We start from the raw sequence: 22,866 nt of genomic DNA on the forward strand, positions 1-22,866 counted from the left end.
GGTTCCTTAGCAAGCAAGGCACGAGCCTCTCTGGATCCGTTTTGCGGAGGGCCCAGCTTAGAGGAAGCTTTATAGGATTGGGCTGTCGGTCGGGCGCGGGAGGCCTGAAGGGCTCCAATCAGCTGGGCGCCGGCGCGTCGCCGTTCCGGAACCAGCGAGATGGGTACGCCACCAGTTCCCCTCCCCTTGGTTACCGCCCTCCCAGCTGCAGTCCCCTCGGTCACCTCCTTCTCCTCTCTTCTCTCCAGCCCACCCCACCCCACCCCACCCCATTCTAGGATGGAGGGGAGGAAAGAAGGGAATGGACGATGACTCCGCTCTCTGCCTGTCCCTCGAAAAGTCGCAAGTTCTACATCCTGGCGTGGTCTTCTCCTTCCTTCCAGACTCTGGGTGGAGGCCCACTCCCGGTTGCCCTGAAGCTTCTTTGATGTGACCCAACTGCCTATTAAGACCTAGGGACCCCACTGCCAACCACACCCTGGTGGCTACCACCTATATGTGCCCAGCCAGCCCAGCCCTCCACCTCCGCCGCCGGTGCCAGGAAGACCTTCCTGCAAGAAGGCCTTCTCTGAAAATCCCCAAGGGGAAAGGAATGAAAACCGTGTATTTAATCCATGGTCATTCTACCTCCAACCAAATCCACCACCAAGTCCATCCCCAACTCTCCACCGGCTGAACTGTAGGGGGTTGCAGACTCTCACCAGCTGGGGAAAGGGAGAGAAGCACAGAGAGGAGTGGACTGCCCGGGGCTGAGACGGGCAGGGTACTAGGTTTAACCAACAAAATACGGTAGACTCAATGAAATGTGAATTTCAGATAAACAAGGAGGGTTTTTTGTTTGTTTGTTTGTTTGTAGGAGTATGTATCAGTATTTTATCCAGCAACTCTAAATTGGGGAGGAGTGGAGGGAGGTAAATTGGAATAAAATAGGGTCTGTCTACTGGAAAGCACACCTTTTCATCGGGGCTTACAATTTATTGTCCGATTTCACGATTATTCAAAGAAAGCCTGATTCTTTGAATAATCAGTGAAACTTTCATATTCGCTAAAGTTGACCCCAAATCACGTGGGTAAGTCACCGCTGGTTAGCGCTTTGAACCCACCAGCCCTCATCGTTGGGAGCCCTGAGTCCCCCCTTCCCAATGCCAGAACCCCGGAAACAGATCTCCTCAGTCCCACTCTCTGAGGGGCCTACAGTTGGAGGTCCCGCAGCCAGGGAGGAGCAAACGCCTGAGCTCTGCGGGAACCCGGCGCGGCTGCCTGCGCGCACGCATGGACCGGAGCCCGAGCCCGGGCCCTGCAAAGTGGGTCTCCCATTCTCTGCGCATTCGAGTGGAGCCTCAGCTAAACATGCAGATTAAACAAGGGGCTTCCGATAAGGATAATTACAGGAGTCTGCGCATTAACTTTCCATTACTAAAGACCCAAATCTCCCCTTGCAAGCTGTTCCCGGGATTACCAAAACAATAACTTTCCTTTGAGATAATTGTCTTTTGAATCGCTACAGCTCGGGGGAGAACGCTTTAGACGCCGGCGTTGTTTTTCGGCTCCGCGAGGAATTTTCCCCCAGATTTATCTCTGGGTTTAGGGAAGGCGTTGGGCACACGGGACTGCGTAGTCGTTTGTAAATCCGAATTTGGGGTCGCAGTTAAGGGAGATACCTACGCTTCCACACAGTTTGTAGCCCGAGACCGGTCAGGCAGGCAGAGTAGTCGGTTGTAAGGTGGCCCGACCGGGGTCGTCCGCGAGTGGAAAGACTAAGAGGGGCGGGCTGACGAAGGCGCCGCGCCTGCAGCCCCGGGTGCCGACCAAGTGGCCTCACCTGGGACAGGTCTTGGGGTCTACCTCCCCTCGGTCTCCCTGGAAGGTAGGCGATCACCGGAGTGACAGACCTAGAGTAGACAGCCAGTGATTCAAAGACACCAACAGGCCAGGCGGTGGGAACCCAGCCTTGGACACTTGGTGACCGCGGCGCAGTGCCAAGAACACCCCAGTTTCCAAATCCTCGGGAAGAATCGTCGTAAACTCATTTTACAGGTGAGAGCAACTGGGACTTATTAACCCAGTCACATCGGACACAGAGACGTGGGGAGGGCGACACAGAGCAAGATACTCGATTAAGGAGCCCGTGTTGAGGCTCTAAGGGGACTCAGAGATGGAGAAGGAACGAACTTCTAAGGGGTCTTGCAATTCCTGGACTGAGGCGTTCCTAACGCATCCCGGGACCCCAATGTCAGGGAGAGGCCTGCAGGACCCCAGCGGTGGGGAGTTGGGTCCTGGGTCACCTTGTGTTTCGCAGCGTGGGGATGGCAGGAGCGCAGCGCGGGAGGACACTTTCATTGCCTCCTACGGTGAGAAATGACCCCCACCCGAGGCTGCTCTAATCTGTGTCCCCGCTGCTGCCGGGGCTCTGGGATCCACTTGCGCGCCCTAAGTGGTGGGGATCCGCTCAGAGCCGAGCGTCAAGTTATACTTCGCTCAGCGTCAGCCAAGACCAGAGAAGCACTTCTTGCCGTTTAGGAGACGTCTGCAAGAGACAAAGAGCTAGCCCACGATCCACCCACAATACTCGTGTCCCCGGGGTGCCCTCGCAGTTGCCAAATCTACGTGCCAAATCTACGTGCCGTGTTTAGGGGACGCCTCCGCGCCCTGGCGGCCAGAAAAATGGCTCCCTCCAGCTTCCCCCTCCTGGATACCACCTGCAAATCTACGGCCATAGGCGCAGCCCCAGCTAGCGTTCCCGCCCCAGGCCGCCCCCAGGAGTCGTTTTGGGTCCCTAAATCCGTTGAGGGTTCCGAATCTGTCTTCATCAGCCAGGATTACCCGGGATTTAACTAATCAATAAAGGTTTCTCCGCTCATTATTTTCTAGGGAAGATCTCCAGCCCCTCTGTCGCCGACCGCGAATGTGCCTTGGCAGCGCCAGGCTGAGGTTGGACCGGCTGTGGGTGGCTCAGCAGACACCCCTTTTGGGCTTCTCAGAGCCGCAGCTGGCCAGGCTGGCGGGATAAAGTGCTCAGACACAATGGGGTGGGATGCCGGAGAAGGTGACATGGATCGCCCTGTGCGTCTGTGAAAATGACGCCCCACAGCTCCGTTCTTCTGATTTTCCTCCCACCTCTGGCTGCTCCGTCTCGGATGTTTTTGTGTTTTCAGTTAAAAGTTGTAGCAGACGCTGTTTGGCACTGCCCACCTCAGGCCTGACCCCTCCACCTGCACACCTGCCCAGCCTCCAGTGCCCGCCACGTCTTTACCTGGGGACTTTCAGAGCTCAGGCTGCCCAGTAGCCAAAGGTGCCAATAATTAACACGTGGAGATATACGGGACCAAACACTGACGGGAATTGCGGTGTAAGCACCACTCCCCACCCCCGGACACACACACCCCTGCACAAAGTGACTCTTAGAGGCGCCTTCTACTCCGCCTCCCAGAGATCCGAGCAGGAGGAGCTTTAGTTACTTGCGGATGATTGCATTCCTTATTGCCTCCTATGTAAATGCTGTTGTGCCTACAGAGATGCCCTTTCCAGAACTGTCGCACCTTCTTCCAGCTGCTGTGAGTGTGGGACCCTCGAATAGGAAGAATTGCCCTGGCTGACAAAGGCCCCTTAATCCAGAGCCCCCCCACCCCCTGGCAAACACACACACTGTGTCATCAACAGACAGAGGGATGATAGGAGGCCTCTCCTCTTGTTTCAAAGGACAGCTCTGCAGAGGCATTTCTGCTCCAAGCCCCTCTCCCTTCATGGATCAGACCAAGTCAGCTCCTTGCTCAGCTTGTTCCCACCCCATCTTGGCCCCTCATTCCTGAGACCTTGTCTCAATATCTCTCAGGCACCCAGACCCTGTCCCTGGCTCTGCTTCTAGGAACTTGAGCTCAGACACTTCCTGTCTCCATCTTGCTTTTACCTGGGTGTTCCTGGAGTGCTCAGCTCAAAGTCTACAAAGCCCTTCTTTTTCCTCAGGTGGAACTCCACAGGGCAATCACCATCTCCCTGCCCAGACCTCCGGAATCTTCTCCAACCTGGACCCCACTCCCAAAGCTCAGGCTGCTGTCTCAACGTACTCCTGCATGTCTGACCCAGTCTCCCGGGGCACAGAAGTGCAGCACACTCAGAGCTGAACACAGCAGCCTCCCCTGCAGCCTGCACCTCCCCAGGTCTCCTCTTCCCCCACCCCGGGGCCCACACAGAATCGAGCATCATCCTCAGCCCCTCACTCTCCCCACAGGCTCTCCTCCCATGACTGAAAGTGATGGCGATGGCCGACCTCTCTTGGCTTCTTACTGGGGACAGCTATTATTATAAACACCTTGTCACAATGGCCACATTTCATCCTGACCACAGCTCTATGGGTAGATAATATTATTGTCCACATCCTTCAGATAAGGAAGTGAAAATTTCAAGTGATCGGATAATTGCATAAATTGCCCGAGGTCACTCACTATCCAGTGGCAAAGATAGGATGTGAATATAAGCAGTGAGAGATCACAGCCTAACTCTGACTCTGGGTGACTTGCCGGCCTGCATCCCTCTTCAGATCCTCTCAAAGTGGCATCTTCTCTCCTTTGCCTGCTCTGATTTGACTGTGTGCCCTGAAGTTCATTTGTTGCACCTTAATCTCCAATGCAGCAGTGTTGAGAGGCAGAGGCTTTAGTGGGTGATTAGGTCAGGAGGGCTCTGCCCTGAGGAGTGGATCGATACCATTGTTGCGGGAGTGGGTTAGTTATTGTGGGAATGAGTTAGTTATCGTGAGCGTGGGTTAGTGACCACGGGAGTGGGCACATGAGTTTGGCCCCTTCCCGCCCCCTCTTCTGCTCTCTCTTCCTCTCTCACCATGTGACACTTTCCACCATGTGATGTGGCAGCAAGAAGGCCCTCACCTGATGTGGTCCTTTGACCTTGAACTTCTTTCCAGTCTCCAAACCATGAGCCAAACAAAAGTCTATTGTTTATGAATTACGCAGTCTGTGGTATTCTGTTACCGCAGCACAGAACAGACCATGACACTACCCATTGCCACAGGATGGTTCAGACCAATTGCTCACTTGCTGGAGTGGAATTTATTTTTTAATCTAGGGCTATTCAGTATACAAATGAGTTTCAGAGTACCCTAAAGAGGTGGCTTCTAAAAAACAAAAACAAAAAACAAAAAACAGCAGGTAAAGTCCTCCTTGTCCCACTCCTTGGCAGTTCTGTGACCTTGACCCAGGGACAAAGCGAGAGGGAGGGTTTTCTGCAGCAGCGATGGTGGGTGTCCTGTGGCTACCCTGCATGCTATGGCATGCTCACTGCTGTGCCCTGTGGTAATTTGGTCTTGTTCCCAGGTTCCTGGGCTGCACATCCCTGTCCTTCCTCTGCAGCTGCCCATCAGTCTGGGTAGGGAAGTGTACAGGGGAGAAATAATGCCATTCAGTGAGGCTATTTTCTGTGTAAATTGGCTGGATGACATTTCTGTGATTTGCATCCAATAACCCTGTCTAGGATGTATGACCAGGGCTCTGCCCTCTGGAATCTCCACCTACTTCCTTCATGCCCCTCCCTGTACCCCACCACTGCCATCTTTATTCCACAGCCACAGTGATCCTTACCTGAGCACAGCCTATTGCTCCCTACTGCAAATTCCTCAGGGGCTTCCCCTTGCCACATGGGCAATGCTGACTCCTAACTCCTTCCTGCTAGTGACTGAAGAAGCGATGGTATCACGTGCCCAGCACCTCAGTGAACAAGTGGGCTCTCGAGAGTCAGCAATCCGGTATATCCTATAAAACTAACCAGGGTGCTGGGATCAGGGTTGTCCATCCTCTCATCAGCCCCATGAGAGCATCAACCCCCGAGTTCCCTTTCTTGGCTGGATGTTCTGGTTACTATTTTAAGGTAACACATTATCCCAAAACTTAGCTACTTAAAATAAATGATTTCATTTTGGTCACAGTTTTGTGGTTGAAAGATCTGGGGAGAGCTCAGCAGGCCGTTATCACTTAGAGCCCTCCCGTGGTTGCTGACTGAGACTGCAGTCATCTGAGGGCTCAACGGGGCTGGGCTGGGTGTTCAAGGCAGTTCGCTCACATGGCCCAGGCTGATAGGCCTCGTGGGCTCTCGGGGGGAGTTGGGAGCATCCCATAAGAACCAGGCAGACGCTGCACGGCCTTTCCTGGCCCTTTCACAGAAGTCAGAGCATTACTTCCATCACGTTCAATCAGTGAGGCCATAGTGTGACTTTTGGGGAAATGGCACTTTTGCTTTCATGGGCTCCTTCTTCTATAAAAATATTTAAAGGTATATTTTGTGCCTATGTTGGTATAAAGGTGAATATAATCCAGTCTAGATGCATTATTGTATATTCTTTTTTATTGTATTCATTTTTCCTTCTGATTTTAAAATATATTCAAGGGCATTAGAGGCATAGGTCCTAGGCATTGTACCCAGGGCATTAGTGTGCACTGGCCTTGATGACTGGTCTAAGCAGCCACAAGCCACCATATTCAAGGATGAAACACAGATTCAAAGTGGGACACAGGACCCACCACATCGCACTTGCAGGGCCAGCACCAAGCAGTGCTCAGCCATCCATCAACGCCCAGTCCAAATGGTTCCTCACCGCAGGGCCTCCCCAGGTTTTCCTGCCCCAGCTGGAACAAAATCACTGCTGCACTCTTGAAGCACTTCATGCTCCTTTGGTCTTGTTGTCTGATTCTTAAGCTCTTTTCATTAACACATCCCCTGGACAAATGTTCTTTACCTTTCAGGACAGTGGTTTCACCGGTGGCCTCTGGAAGAGGCCTCCTTACTATGTGCCAGTGGTTCTCAAAGTGTCGTTCCCAAAAGTGGTTCTGACCATCTGGGCACTGGCCAGAAAAACAAACTCTAGGACCCCACCCAGACCTCCGACATCAGAGACCTTGGGGAGATCCAAGATCTGTGTGTTCACAAGTCCCCCAGGGGACCCTGAGCCCCACTCAAGTTTGAGAACCACATCTTCTATTAATGCTTGATGAACCATGTATCCTGACTGGTTTCACAAATATGTTCTGGGTACAGAAACACACAGTTATTCTCAAATGCTCTGAGGAGCTATGAGGAAAGCTTGAGTTCAGCACTAGGATAATAGTCAGCACCAGACATGAGCTTAGGGAATCAGGAAATTGAGGTTCCAAAAGGAGAAGGAAAGAAAGAAAAGAGAAAATTTTATTTTAAAATGTTACATATCAAAAAAATACATTCGTGGGAAAACTCACAGCCACTATCGGTGGGGCCCTTGATCTGTGCCAGGCACTGCAGGGCTTCACATGAACCCGTTCACTTAACACTTGTGACAGCTCTGATGAGGGAGGTCCTGTATTGTCCCCATTCTGTGGGTGAGAAAACCAAGCCCAGAGCTGGGACCAGCCCAACAGCCAGGGGAGTGGTCAGGACCCAAATCCTGATGGTCAGGCTGGAAGCAGTGAAATCTCCATGGGGCCTGGTCTGTGGCTTAACCTTGGTTTTGTTATTCATGTTGCAGCGCTTGGGATCTAGAGAGGTCTGACTCTTAAACTGTTCCAACTGCTGTAGATGCATGGCATTATGGGCTTGAGGCAGATATCCCAGAGGCTCACATACCCCATGGCTGGTCTTTTCCCTTTAGGTCCTAAGACAATAGGAAAATCCTGGGTAAGAATCCAGGTAACACTTTGATTCCAAAAAACATGTTTCTCTTCTTCCTTTTCCAGCCTCTTCGCTGTCTCTCTCCTCTCCTCTCTCTCCTCTTCTCTTCCTTAGCTTTTTCTTGTTAAGTTCTATCTGTAAGACAAAGGAACCCGGGGGCAAGTTAAGCTCAGGAGAGGACACAGCAACCAGCCCCTGAGTTAAGACCACCCTCCAAACCCACAGCAGAAAAGATCAAGAGCAGAGGGCACAGAAGGATCTGCCTCTCCTCCTCTCCCCCGTGGCAGACAAAAGCAGGTGCACTGTGTGAACCTCAAGAGGATACGAGGGAGGTGACACAAGCCACGCCAACCAGAAGACCACACCTGGGCATGCGAGGGGCCGCTGAAGGACAGCCCGAGAGCTGCCGCTGAGCTTCATTTCCAGCGTTAAACAAGCACTAGGTCATCTCTTGGCAATGGAGAAACCTACCCGGCCACTGATGATGCACTTTTAACCAGCTCATATCAGAAGCGAACGCAATCACCAGCCTAGCTCACAGCTGGCACCAAGGCTCTAGGCAAAGGTCAGAACAACTCTCCCAGGGCCACGTGACTGAGGGTTCCGGCCTCTGCTTGCTGGGTGCCCACCTACTACAAGAAGGCAGGCACGAGCCATGACCCTATTTGGAGGTCTTTGTACCTCTTTCTGTGCTCAACTCCCAGTCAGCTCCCTCCAAGGCACTCGCCACAATTGCAACCATTCACTCACCTGCTGGTTTACTGCCTTACCTGTCTGCCTTGCCAGATGCTGCAGCTGACAGTGCTGGGTCACCTGCCGCCTCTGTAGACAGTTCACACACACACCACGGCTCCTGCCTGCAGCGCCTGCCACTCAACCAGAGGATGCCCCAAACCGAAGAGTGCAGCAGTTAGGGCTGAAGTCCTGGAATCAGAGGGTGATGCCTCCAGCAGCCACTCTTGACAGATGACAGGGGTTGATGGGTGATACCTGGCCAGGGGTGCAATTATCCTGTTGTAGGAAAATCCCAAGGAGAAATCACCTTGCATAGTCACCCGAGGTCCTGGTGTGATTGAGCCTTGGGAAATGCCACTTGTTGTCACAGCTTCTCTGTGTCCCTGCCCCCTCCCCTACTAGAACTCCCTGGCTTCCTCCCACATTACTTAATTCACTCAAATCCCTGTCTCAGGGTCTGCCATGGAAAACCCAAACCTAGACTGCCCATAAGCTCCAGAACAGGGCTGGGTCTGGCCTGAGGCTGCTGCATGCCAGGGCCCCACACACTCCTGGTGCAGAGCCAGTGCTTGGTGAAGGTCTGCAGCAGGAGAACAGACCATAAGATGGAGGAGCCTGAACCATAGGGTCCCCTGGGAGAAACTCAGCTCTTCCCCATTCGCTCCACATTAGATCTGGAGTCCTCTCCCCAGTCCGGTGCCCACACTCAAGGCCTGATCCAAGGAAGACTGGCTGGGAGCATGTCATCTACTGTAACCTCAGTGCTCAAGAGGAAATAACGGCGCCCCAACAACAGACTCTCACAGCCCAGCCCTGGGGCTGTCCTCCTGCAGGAAGAGGCTGAATATTTTTTAAAATACTAGAGGAAGAGGCTGAGGAATGTATAAACCTGTTTCGTCCACTGGTTTCAATGAAAGTGTGGAAATGAATGTCACTGAGCTGCCACCCTGGAACTGCTTTGTTTGTGTTGGGTTTTCACTGATGAAGGCCGGCAGAAGTGGCTGTGTGGCTAGGGCACGTTGGAGACTCTGGCATGTTGGCTGCAGCAGCCACCTGCGTGGACCCAGTACCTCCAGTCCATCATCCTGAGTCGAGGGTTGCAGCATGCTTGTCCAATTACTGACTCTTCTTCTAGCTCACTCCCCCAAACACACTAATAACCAGACATCCTGAGATCAGTCGGAGAAATGCTCATGAAAGAGTGGAGGAAGAAGAGAAAGAGGAATCAGAAGTGAGAGGGTACAACAATGAAGAAGATCCATCCATCGCAGACACTGGCCACCACATGCATTAAATCAGCCCTTCCTGGACAGAACAAAGGCCACTATCCTAAGTTCAGCTCCCTGGAGAGACAGGAAATGGCAAATGCTGAGACATTTTTTTCCTAAACTACAATGATAGTCAAGTCTTTTGTCTGCCAAAGGGGAAAGTATTCTACAGTGGTTTATGCTCTTCATCCTCTCACACACTTACAGGAACTTTGAGTACATACTTCCCATACTGCTAAGGGTACACCATAGGTTCTGGTCCTGAGGGTTCCTGTCTTTCATTTCAAGTAGGAGGTAAACTTTAGAGTGCCCTGGCCAAGGAGGGGGCCCATTTAGATGGTTGCAGGAAAGTGGAGGGCCTTCGAATTTTATTTTTGGTTTACATAATACTTAAGATGCATGTACCTAACAACAGAGTATCAAAACACAGGAAGCAAAAACTGATAGAACAGCAAGGAAAATATAAGCTATACAAAATTCTTTACTACATTAATAGTTGGAGACTTAACACTCGTCTATCAGTAATTGATAGATCTAGTGGGCATAAAATCAGTCAGGATATAGTAAGGAACAGCAACATTTATCACTGGATCTAACTGACATCTATAGAGTACTTCATCCAACAAAAGCAGAATACATGTTTTTCTCAAGATCACATGGAACATTCATCACATAGGCCATATTCGAGGCCATAATGCATATCTTAACAAATTTAAAAGGATAGAAATTATACAAAATATGTTCTCAGAGCACAGTGGAATTAAACTAGAAGTCAAAAACAAAAATCTACCAGAAGCTGAAAAAAATCCCCAAATATTTGGAGATGAAGCAATGTACTTCAATTTTACAAAAGAATTTAAAAAGTCTCAAGAAAAATTAAAAAGTATTTTTAACTTAATGAAAATGAAAATACAACTTACCAAATGTGTGGAATGCAGTGAAAACAGCGCTTAGAGGAAAATATGTAACATTAAATTTATTTGCTAGAAAAAAAGGAAGGGCCGGGCGCAGTGGCTCAAGCTTGTAATCGCAGCACTTTAGGAGGCTGAGATGGGTAGATCACCTGAGCTCAGGAGTTCGAGACCAGTCTGGCCAACATGGTGAAACCCTGTCTCTACTAAAAATATAAAAATCAGCTGGGCATAGTAGTGCACGTCCATAATCCCAGCTACTTGGGAGGCTGAGGCAGGAGAATCGCTTGAACCTAGGAGGTAGAAGTTGCAGTGAGCCGAAATGGTACCATTGCACTCTAGCCTGTGCCCAAAAACAAAAAAAAAAGAAAAGAAGTAATATCTTAAATCAATCATCCAATCTTCCAACTTAGGAAATTAGAAAAAAAGAAGGGCAAATTAAATCAAAAGTAGATATAAGAAAATAAATTTTAAAATTAGAGAATAATTCAATAAAATGGAAAGTAAGAAATCATTAGAAAAAATAAATGAAACCAAAAGCTGATTCTCTGAAAAGATCAATAAAATCAGTAAACCTCTATTCTGGCTAAGTGAAAAAGAAAGAGATACAAATTGCTCATACTATAAACAAAAGAAAGGTAGTCACTGCTGATCCCATGAACATTAAAAAGATAATAAAGAAATATTATAGGCCGGGCGCGGTGGCTCAAGCCTGTAATCCCAGCACTTTGGGAGGCCGAGACGGGTGGATCACGAGGTCAGGAGATCAAGACCATCCTGGCTAACACGGTGAAACCCCGTGTCTACTAAAAATAATACAAAAAACTAGCCGGGCAAGGTGGCGGTGCCTGTAGTCCCAGCTACTTGGGAGGCTGAGGCAGGAGAATGGCGTAAACCCAGGAAGCGGAGCTTGCAGTGAGCTGAGATCCGGCCACTGCACTCCAGCCTGGGCGACAGAGCAAGACTCCGTCTCAAAAAAAAAAAAAAAAAAAAGAAATATTATAAACAACTATATGCATATATCTGGTAAGTTGGATGAAATGGATAATTTTTCTGAAAGACATAAATTACCAAAACTCACAAAAAGAGAAACAGATATTCTAAGTAGGTCTATATCTACTGAGGAAATTAAATCAATAACTAATAGCCCTCAAAAAAAATAAATAAATAAAGCGCTAAGCCCAGGTTATTTCACTGGTTGCTTCCACCAAACCATTTAAGGGCAAAATAATACAAAATCTCTAAAGTCTCTTCCAAAATATGAAAACAAAGGAAATTCTTCCTAATTCATTCTATGAGGCCAACATTACTGTACTACCAAAACTAGATAAAGACATTACAAGAAAGGAAAACTACAAACCAGTATCTCTCATGAACATAGATGCAAAAATCATCATCAAAATATTAGCAAATTAATCCAAAAGTATATAAAAAGAATTATACCAGGAACAATGGCTCATGTTTGTAATTCCAACAACTCAGGAGGTTAAAGTGGGAGGATTGCTTAAGGCCAGGAATTAGAGACCAGCTGGGCAACACAGAAAGACCCCTGTCTCTAAAAATAAAAATAAAAATAAATTAAATAGCCAGCCATGGTGCTGTATGCCTTTAGTCCCACTACTAGGGAGGCTAAGGCAGGAAGATCCTTTGAGCCTAGGAGTTCATGACTCCTAGCTATGACTAGAGCTATGACTGTGCCACTGTACTCCAGCCTGGGTAACAGATTTAATCCCAGATATGCAAGCCTGGTTCTACATTTAAAAATCAATTAATGTGGCCAGGCACAGTGGCTCATGCCTGTAATCCCAACACTTTGGGAGGCCAAGGCAGGTGGATCACTTGAGGTCAGGAGTTCAAGATCAGCCTGGCCAACATGGTAAAACCCTATCTCTACTAAAAAGATACAAAAATTAGCTGAGCATGGTGGCAGGTACCTGTAATCCCAGCTACTCAGGAAGGCTGAAGCAGGAAAATTGCTTGAACCCAGAAGGCGGAGGTTGCAGTGAGCCAGGATCATGCCACTGTACTCTAGTCTGGGCAACAGAGCGAGACTCTGTCTCAAAAAAAAAAAAAAAAGGCCGGGCGCAGTGGCTCAAGCCTGTAATCCCAGCACTTTGGGAGGCCGAGATGGGCAGATCAGGAGGTCAGGATATCAAGACCATCCTGGCTAACACGGTGAAACCCCGTCTCTACTAAAATAATACAAAAAACTAGCCAGGCGAGGTGGCGGGCGCCTGTAGTCCCAGCTACTCCGGAGGCTGAGGCAGGAGAATGGCGTAAACCTGGGAGGCGGAGCTTGCAGTGAGCTGAGATCCGGCCACTGCACTCCAGCATGGGTGAAAGAGTAAGACTCCCTCTCAAAAAAAAAAAAAAAAAAAAAAAAAAAAAAAAAAAAAAAAAAATCAATTAATGTAATCTATCACATAGAAAAGCAGAAATCATATTGTCATATCTTCAAATGCAGAAAAAATGACAAAATCTGACACCCATTCAAGATAAAGAAAAAAGTCCTCTCAGAAAACTAGGAATAGAGGAACACTTTCTCAACTTGATAAAGAACATCTGCAAAAAACCCACAACTCCACAAAACAACCAGGAAACAACAAAATGGCAGGACTAAGTTCTTACTTATCAATAATAACATGCAATGCAAATGGACAAAACTGTCTAATAAAAAGATATAGAGTGACTCAATGGATTAAAAAACAAGACCTACAATAAACACATTTAATCTATAAAGACACACATAGACTGAAAATAAAGAAATGGACAAAGATATTCCATGCCAGTGGAAACCAAAAAAGAGCAGGAGTGGCTATGCTTATATCAGACAAAATAGATTTCAAGATACAAACTATCAGAAAAGACAAAGAAGTTCACACTATATAATAATAAAGGGGTCAGTTCAGCAAGAAGATATAAAAATTATAAATACATATACACTTAACATTAGTGTATTATAAATACATATACACTTAACATTAACATAAAGAAAATATTATTAGAGCTAAAGAAAGAGATAGGCCCCAACACAATAACAGTTCCCTTACTTTCAACATTGAATAGATCTTCCAGACAGAAAATCAGCAAAGAAACATCAGACTTAACCTGCACTACAGAAAAAATTGACATAGGAAGTAGAGGTCATTTTGTTAAGTGAAAATTGCTCCCATGTTTTCAGGTATCTTTACAGCAATGCCCCACATCTCTGGTACCAATTTTCTGTATTAGTCTGTTATCACACTGCTGTAAAGAACTACCTGAAATTGGGTAATTTATTTTAAAAAGAGGTTTAATTAACTCACAGTTCCATAGGCTATGTAGAAGCCATGACTGGAGAGGCCTCAGAAAACTTACAATCATGATGGAAGAGTGAATGGGAAGCAAGCATGTCTTCACAGGGTGGCAGGAAAAAGAGAGAGAGTGAAGGGGAAGTGCTACACACTTCAAACAATCGGATATCATGAGAAGTCACTCACTATCATAAGAAGAGCAAGGGGAAAATCTTCCCCCATGATCCAATCACCTCCCACCAGGTCCCTTTCTCAACACTGGAGATTACAATTCAACATGAGATTTGGATGGGGACACAGAGTCAAAGCATGTCACCCATAAATGTATACACCTACTATGTACCCACAAATATTAAAAATAATTTTTTTAAAGCCTACAGCTAACTTCATACTTAGTGATGAGAAAGTAGATGCTGTCCCATTAATTTTGGGTAAAAGGTAAGAATGTCCCCTGTCACCACTCCTATTCAATATCATACTGGAAGTCCTAGTCAATGCAATGAGAAAAGAAAAGGCGTACAAATTGGGAGGGAAGAAATAAAACTGTCTTTGGTTGCAGACGAAATGATTGTCTATGTAGAACATTTCAAGGCATCAAGAAAAACTCCTGGAGCTAATACACCATCATAGCAAGGTGGCAGGATACAGGAGTAATAAGCAAAGTTAATTGCTGCCTTATATGGCACCAATGAGTAAATGGGATTTCAAATTAAAAATATAACACCATTTACATTCGCACAAGTAAATGAAATGTTTATATCTAAATGAAATGTTTAGGTATAAATCTAAGAAAATGTGTACAGAATCTATATGAGGAAAACTATAAAACTTTGATGAAAGAAATCAGATATCTAAATAAATGGAGAGATATCCAAGTTCATGAATATGAAGACTAAATATTGTTAAGATGTCAATTCTTCCTAACTTAATCTATAGATTCAAAACTATCCCAATCAAAATTCCAACAAGTTGCTTTGTGGATATCAACAAAGTAATTCTAAAGTTTGTGTAGAAAGGTAAAAGACTCATAAAAGCCAACACAGTTGCATTGGCTGAAATAGAACAAGGCTAGAGGACTGACATTACCTAATTTCCAGACTTGCTATAAAGCTACAGTAATAAAGACAAAATGGTATTCATGAAAGAAGAGACACATAGGTTAATGGAACAGAACAGAAAGCCTATGAGTGGACCTACATAAATATATTCAATCAATCTTAACAAAGACATGAACACAATTTACTGGAGACAGGATAGGTTTTTCAACAAATGATGAGGGAATAATTAACACCCACAGTCAAAAAAACAACATTACACCTTACCCAAAAAATAACTCAAGATGAATCATAGACTTAAATGTAAAATACAAAACTATAAAACTTCTAGATGATAATTTAGAAGGAAATCTAAATGACCTTGGATTTGGTGATGACTTTTTAGATACAACCCCAAAAGCACAATCCATGACAAAAATAACTGATGTTAGACTTTGTTAAAATTAAAAACATCTGCTCAGTGATATACATTGTTAAGATAATGAAAAGACAAGCCACAGACTGGGAAAAAATATTTGCAAAGCACAGATCTGTTAAAGGTCTTGTATTCAATACATAGAAAGAACTCTTAAAATTCAGTAAGAAAACAAACAACCCAGTTTTTAAGTGAGCAAAAGATCTGAACAGACACTTATGAAAGAAGATATCCAGATGGCAACAATATTATGAAATGATGCTCAACATCATATGTCATTAAGGAATTTCAAATTAAAACAATGAGATTGCACGCCGATCACAGTGATGAAAACCCAAAACACTCACACCACCAAATGCTGATGGAAATGTGGAACAACAGGAACTCTCATTCATTGCAGGGAATGCAAAATGGTGCAGCTAGCTTGGAGGACGGTGTGGCCACTTGTTACAAAGCTAAACAGAGTCTTACCATGTGGTCCAGCAATCACACACCTTGCTGTTTACTCAATTGAGTTGATAATTTATGCCCTCACAAGAACCTGTATAGGAATGTTGATAGCAGCTTTTTCCTAGTAGCCAAAAACTGAAAGCAATCAAGATGCTCCTTCAATTGATGAATATATAAATAAATCCAGGCAATGGACTATCTTTCAGTGATAAAAAGAAGTGAGTTATCTAGCCACGAAAAGACGTGGAGCAACCTCACATACAATGCATGTTGGTAAACAAAAGACACTAAAGTGACATAAGTGTCATACTTATTGTAGGATTCCAACTATGGGACATTTTTGAAAAGGCAAAACAATGAAGACAGTAAAAAGATCTGTGGTTGCCAGGAATTTGGAGGGAGGAAGGGACGGATGAATAGGCAGAATGCAGAGGACTTTTAGGACAATGAAACTGTTGTATATGATGCTATAATGGTGGATACATAACATTATACATTTGTCCAAAACCACAGAACGTAAAACACAGCCAGGCATGGTGGCTCATGCTTGTAATCCCAATGCTTCGGGAGGCCAAGGTGGGAGGATTACTTGACCCAGGAGTTCGAGACCAGCCTGGGCAATATAGGGAGACCTCATCTCTACAAAAAAAAAACTTTTTTAAATAATGCACAACACAAAGAATGAACCCTAATGTGAACTGCAGACTTTACTTAATAAGGCACCAATATTGGTTCATTGGTTATAATAAATGTACCACACCATTGCAAGATGTTAATAATAGGGGAAACTGTGGAGGAGGAGGGGTGTATTGGGAACTCTCTGTACTTTCTGCTCAATTTTTTAAAATAAAGAAAAAGTCGGGTTGCTAAAGCTGGCAAGGTCCACAAAGCAGTTCTTCTCACCACTCTGGTTTTTACCCTTTATTTGTGGCCCCTGAAAATTCCCCTTAAATGATGAGAGATAAGCTGTGACTTTAAAAGGACACGTATGACATCCAAGTTCAAGAAGCACTGTATTGCAGCCTCCCTCTGCTCCCTGATTCCTCCAGAAAAGCACAAGGATTTAATCCAGATAGATATAAATTTCACCTGGGATCATTTATCATTCCACATTCTTCTTTAAGAAATACGCTAGGATGGGCGCGGTGGCTCACGCCAGTAATCCCAACACTTTGGGAGGCCGAGGCGGGTGGATCGAGAGGTCAGGATATCAAAACCATCCTGGCTAACACGGTGAAACACAATCTCCACTGAAAAATACAAAAAAATTAGCCAGGCATGGTGGCGGGTGCCTGTAGTCCCAGCTACTCAGGAGGAGAGAATGGGGGGCTCTGGGAGGTGGAGCTTGCTGTGAGCAGAGATTGCGCCACTGCACTTCAGCCTGGGTGACAGAGCGAGACTCCGTCTCAAAAAAAAAAAAAAAAAAGAAAAGAAAAGAAAAGAAAAAGAAATATGCTAAAGAGCCGCAGATTGGGTCTTCACGAAAACAAAGGAAAAGCCATGAAGTTTCCACAGTATAATTAGCATCATCATTATTCTGGCTGGAGCAACTACACTCATCATTGGCTCTGGTATTTCAGGGAGACACTCCATCACAGTCACTACTCTCACCTCAGCTGGGAACACGGGGGAGGATGGAATCCTGAGCTGCACTTTTGAACTTGACATCAAACTTTCTGATATTGTGATACAATGGCTGATGGAAGGGGTTATAGGCTTTGTCCATGAGTTTAAAGAAGGCAAAGATGAGCTGTCAGAGCAGGATGAAATGTTCAGAGGCCTGATAGCAATGCTTGCTGATCAAGTGATAGTTGGCAATGCCTCTCTGCGGCTGAAAAACATACAACTCACAGATGCTGGCACCTACAAATGTTATATCATCACTTCTAAATGCAAGGGAATGCTAACCTTGCATATAAAACTGGAGCCTTCAGCATGCCAGAGGTGAAAGTAGACTATAATGCCAGCTCAGAGAGCTTGCAATGTGAGGCTCCCTGATGGTACCCCCAGACCACAGTGGTCTGAAGATCCCTAGTTGACTAGGGAGCCAAATTCTCAGAAGTCTCCAATACCATCTTTGAGCTGAACTCTGAGAATGGAAGGTTGTGTCTGTGCTCTACAATGTTATGATCAACAACACGTACTCCTGTATGATTGAAAATGGCATTGCCAAAGCAACAGGAGATATCAAAGGGACAGAATCTGAGATCAAAAGGTAGAGTCACCTATAGCTGCTGAACCCAAAGGCTTCTCTGTGTGTCTGTTCTTTTTTTGCCATCAGCTGGGCACTTCTGCCTCTCGCCCCTTACCTCATGCTAAAATGATGTGACTCGGCCACAAAAAAGCATGCAAAGTCATTGTTACAACAGGGATCTACAGAACTATTTTGCCACCAGACATGTCCTAGTTTTATATTTCTTGGAGGAAGTGAATTCATATCTAGAAGTCTGGAGTGAGCAAACAAGAACAAGAAACAAAAAGAAGCCAAAAGCAGAAGGCTCCAATATGAACAAGATAAATCTATCTTCAAAGACATATTCGAAGTTGGGAAAATAATTCATCTGAACTGGACAAGTGTGTTAAGAGTAATAAGTAAAATGCACATAGAGACAAGTACATCCCCAGATATCAGGGACCTCCTCCTACCTATCAACTGGGGAATGAGAGGATAGGATACTGCGTGTCCTTTGTCTCTGAAATTTTAGTTATCTGTGCTGTGATGTTTCTCTGAGGAAGCTCCTGGAAAGTCTCTATCCCAACATATCCACATCTTATATTCCACAAATTAAGCTCTAGTGTATATTCTAAGACGCTGCTAATTGACTGCCACTTCGCAACTCAGGGACGGCTGCATTTTAGTAATGGGTCAAATGATTCACTTTTTATGATGCTTCCAAAGGTGCCTCAGCTTCTCTTCCCAACTGAAAAATGCCAAAGATCATAACTTTAGCATAAACAAACCAGTCTGTGGCACCGATTTTATAAGTAAACTGAGTACCTTCTTTTCAAACAAATGCAGGTTTATTTCTCAGATGATGTTCATCCGTGAATGGTCCAGGAAAGGACCTTTCACCGTGCCTATGTGACATTATGTCATCACAAGCTCTGAGGCTTCTCCTCTCCACCCTGCGTGGACAGCTATGACCTCAGTTTTCAACAGCATCTGGAGCAGCGGGACTCAACTGGGGTGATTTCGCCCCCCATCCCCGGGGGGAATGTCTGAAGACAGTTTTGGTTGCCACAGTGAGGGAATGAAGGAGGACACGGTGCTATTAGCATCTAGTGGATAGAGGCCAGGGGTGCTGCTTAACCTCCTACTGTGTACAGGACGTCTCCCCATTACCACACCCAGTCCCAAGCGTCAACTGTGTCAGGGCTAAGAAATCCTGATTTAGAGTAGAAAAGGGCCTAGAAAGAGGGGAACAAACAAATCTCTCTGCTTCCTCACATTAGTCATTGGCAAATAAGCATTCTGTCTCTTTGGCTGCTGCCTCAGCACAGACAGCCAAAACTCTATCGGACACCAAGATAACATCTTTCAGAGAACAGAGTTGACAAGGCCTGTGAGAAATGCCTGATGGGATTATCTTCAGCTTGTTGAGCCTCTAAGTTCCTTTCCCTTCATTCTACCCTATAAGCCAAGTTCTGTAAGAGAACTGCCTGGGTTCTACCTCAGGTTTTCCCACTCTGAATTTAGATCTCCAGACCCTGCGTGGCCACAATTCAAATTAAGGCAACAAACATACCTTCCACGAAGCACGCAGAGACTTTTGAAAGCAGGGACAATGACTGTTTGAATCGAGGACTTGAGGAATGAAGCTTTGATGGAAAAGAATGCTTTGTTTCCAGCGCCCTTCCTACACTTTTCGTGTCTTAACCACTGTCTTCCTGGCCCTTGGAGCCACCGTGTCTGTGTTACATTTTGTTATAGAAAACTGATTTTAGAGTTCTGATCGTTCAAGAGAATGATTAAATATTTATTTCCTAAAAAAAAAAAGACACATATATTTTATTTAGCATTTCTAGAGAAAGTTTTCAGTTTAACCAGTTCACAAATACTATTAAAAATGGAAATCAAATACTCTCCTTCAGATAAAATTTTCAAGGTGCTTCTGGTTGCAAGCATCAAAACCAACTGTGACTGATTTAGGCAAAAGGGGAATTTATTGGCTTGTGGCATGGCCTGTTAGTCAACTTGCATTGCTATAAAGGAATATCTGAGACTGGGTACTTTATAAAGAAACAAGGTTTCTTGTTTTGTTTTGTTGTTGTTTTTTGGTTTTGTTTTGTTTGTTTTGTTTTTTGAGACAGAGTCTCGCTCCATCACCCAGGCTGAAGGGCAGTGGCATGATTTCAGCTCACTGCAACCTCCACCTCCCAGGTTCAAGCAATTCTTCTGCCTCAGCCTCCCAAGTAACTGGGATTACAGGCACCCACCACTAAACCCAGTTAATTTTTTTTTTTTTTTTTTTTTTTTTTTTGTATATTTAGTAGAGACGGGGTTTTGCCATTTTGACTAGCCTGGTCTCAAACTTCTGACCTCAGGTGATCCTCCTGCTTCAGCCTCCCAAAGTGCTGGGATTACAGGCATCAGCCACTGTGCCTGGCCAAGAAATGAGTTTTATTTGGCTCGTGATTCTTCAGGCTGTACAAGCATGGCACAGGCATCTGCTTGGCTTCTGGTGGGGCCTCAGGAAGCTTTTAGTCACGGCAGAAGGTGAAGCAGGAGCCAGCGTATCACAAGGTGAAATGGGGAGAAAGAGAGAGACGGAGGGGTAGCCAGCCTCTTTTAAACAACCGGATCCCATGTGAACTCATAGAGTGAGAACTCACTCATCATCACTTGGAGGAGAGCACCAAGCTGTTCATGAGGCATCCCCATCATAACCCAAACACCACCCACTAGGCTCCACCTCCAACACCAGAGATCCCATTTCAACAGGAGATTTGGAGGGGACAAAACATCCAATCTATGTCAAATTGGGCCGCTTATGTGACAACTGAGAAGAGATCATAGTGCCGCTGGACCTGCAGAAACAATTGTGGGCAGCCCCGCTCCTTTGCCTCCTTGTCTATGGGCCGCAGGCTCTGCCTCACTGAAGCATGTTCTCTGCCACCCTGCAGAGCAATGCCCCACATGGGCTCCGTGCCCAGGAAGGATGCTGCTGGAGCCACACACCCACCCCTATGGGCCGTCTGGAGGGAGGGAGCATTTAGAGGAAGAGACAGCCACTGCAGGCACAGAGTGTATTGTGTCTACACGTTCACCTTTTTCTACCTTCTGTGTGTTGTGATGAAACTGTCCTGGGGAGAGAAGGAAAGGAGATGGAGTTGGCCAAGGCTCTGTGGTCACAGCACATTGAAGGAGTGCAGGAGGCTGTAGAGTCAAAGCCAGAGAGGCTGGTCTGCCTACAAAACGAGAGGCCCTGGCACTGGAGCTCAGGAGCTAAAGGGGCTGACCACTTCCTGACAGAGCAGGAGTTTCACCATCTTGGACAAGCACTGTCATTTTAAAGGTCACCTTAACCAAAAACCACCCAAATCCAAAGGGTGTAAGCCTAATGGCTAAGGTCAACATGACCACAAACCACAAATAACATCTCTCATCAGAAACATTCCAAACTCCTCCCTGACCAGAGACATGCTAGCCCCAAGATAAGCCCCCTCTGGCCAGGAAGATGCTCAGCCCCAAGGTAACAGACATTCCGACCCCACCATAAACTTCTCCCCACACAGAAACATTCCAAGCTTGTGATAAGCCCCCTCACCCTAAAACCAATATGTACTCTTAGTCTGTAAGAGAAAGCACTTCTGACTGAAATCAACCAGAAGCCCCTCTCGGATTTGTTCTTAAATAAACCTGTCTTTAACTGTTAAGCTGTGTTTCGTGTTTCTCTCCTCTTTAACTCTTATACTTCTCTTCTAGCTTTGCTCCCCAGAGAGGCGGGCTGGGATGCCCAGGGTGGTGCGGGGATAGGACGCCCCTATCAGTAGTTCTACTGAGACACCATGAAAGCAGGGTGTGTCCCCAAAGAGAAATGCAGGTGGCCCCAAAAGAAGGAGGAAGGATTGCTGGGTAGGCAGAGATGGCAGATGGGGTGTCAGAAGGATAGGGCCACTACCAGGGCCAGGAATTAGGCAAGAGAAGGAATCTTTCTCCTGGTATAAAACTAGACAATGCTGTGTCCACATCACATGATGAGACCTGTTCAAAAGAACTAGTGGGGAGATAGCCTGGAGCTCTCCTAGAGGGACAATGAACCTGAATCAGAGTTAGGAAAGGGCCAGAGCACAGCTTTCCCCAACCCCCAGGCATAGGACAGAGCCCAGCCTCCTCCTTCCCCAGTGATGAGACCAGAGCCCAGCCTTGTCCCTCCCCAGCCACAGGGCCAGAGGCCAGCCTCGTCATTCCCCAGCCACAGGATCAGAGCCCAGCCTCATCCTTCCCCAGCCATGGGGCCAGAGCCCAGCCTCCTTCCTCTTCAGTACTGGGGCCAGAGTCCAGCCTCCTCCTTCCCCAGTGATGAGCCCAGGGCCCAGACTCCTCCTTCTCCAGTGATGAGCCCAGAGCCCAGCCTCCTCCCTCTTCAGTACTGGGGCCAGAGTCCAGCCTCCTCCTTCCCCAGTGATGAGCCTAGAGCCCAGCCTCCTCCTTCCCCAGTGATGGGGCCAAAGTCCAGCCTCCTCCTTCTCCAACCTAGGGCTGGGGAATTGCCCCAGGCCATCCACCTCAGAGTCAGCAAAGTCTGAGCAAATATCTCCTTTACATCAAGCATGTACTGGAGGTTGGCAAGACCCAGAGAGGAGTATCTCTGTCACCTGGGGGACTGGGGAGGGTGGAGGGAATGGGAAAGCGGGGGTTGTTGAGAGAGGCGGGCTGTTGACAGAGGAGGGACCCCCCTCCTCTGTCCTTTCCACCGCACATGGCTTTCCTGAGGCCCTTTGACTCCTAGGTGAAGAATTTCATGCCCTCATGGGACATGGGCCAAGGGAGCATTTGGGGAGCAAATGCCCTTCCCTGGCCATTGTGTGGGGGTGGGGCTCAGGCACAAATGGGGTTAGAAGGGCATGGGCCTGTGGACTGTCCAGGGCCTT

General features: G+C 46.7%; 1 pseudogene; it reads left to right on the plus strand.

Annotated features, from left to right (window-relative positions):
• Positions 1–14,999: 14,999 nt before the first annotated feature.
• LOC140709648 (V-set domain-containing T-cell activation inhibitor 1 pseudogene) lies at positions 15,000–19,488 on the plus strand (annotated as a pseudogene).
• The last annotated feature ends 3,378 nt before the right edge of the window (positions 19,489–22,866 follow it).

Source organism: Chlorocebus sabaeus, chromosome 2, assembly GCF_047675955.1.
Source record: "Chlorocebus sabaeus isolate Y175 chromosome 2, mChlSab1.0.hap1, whole genome shotgun sequence".
Taxonomy (NCBI): Eukaryota; Metazoa; Chordata; class Mammalia; order Primates; family Cercopithecidae; genus Chlorocebus; species Chlorocebus sabaeus.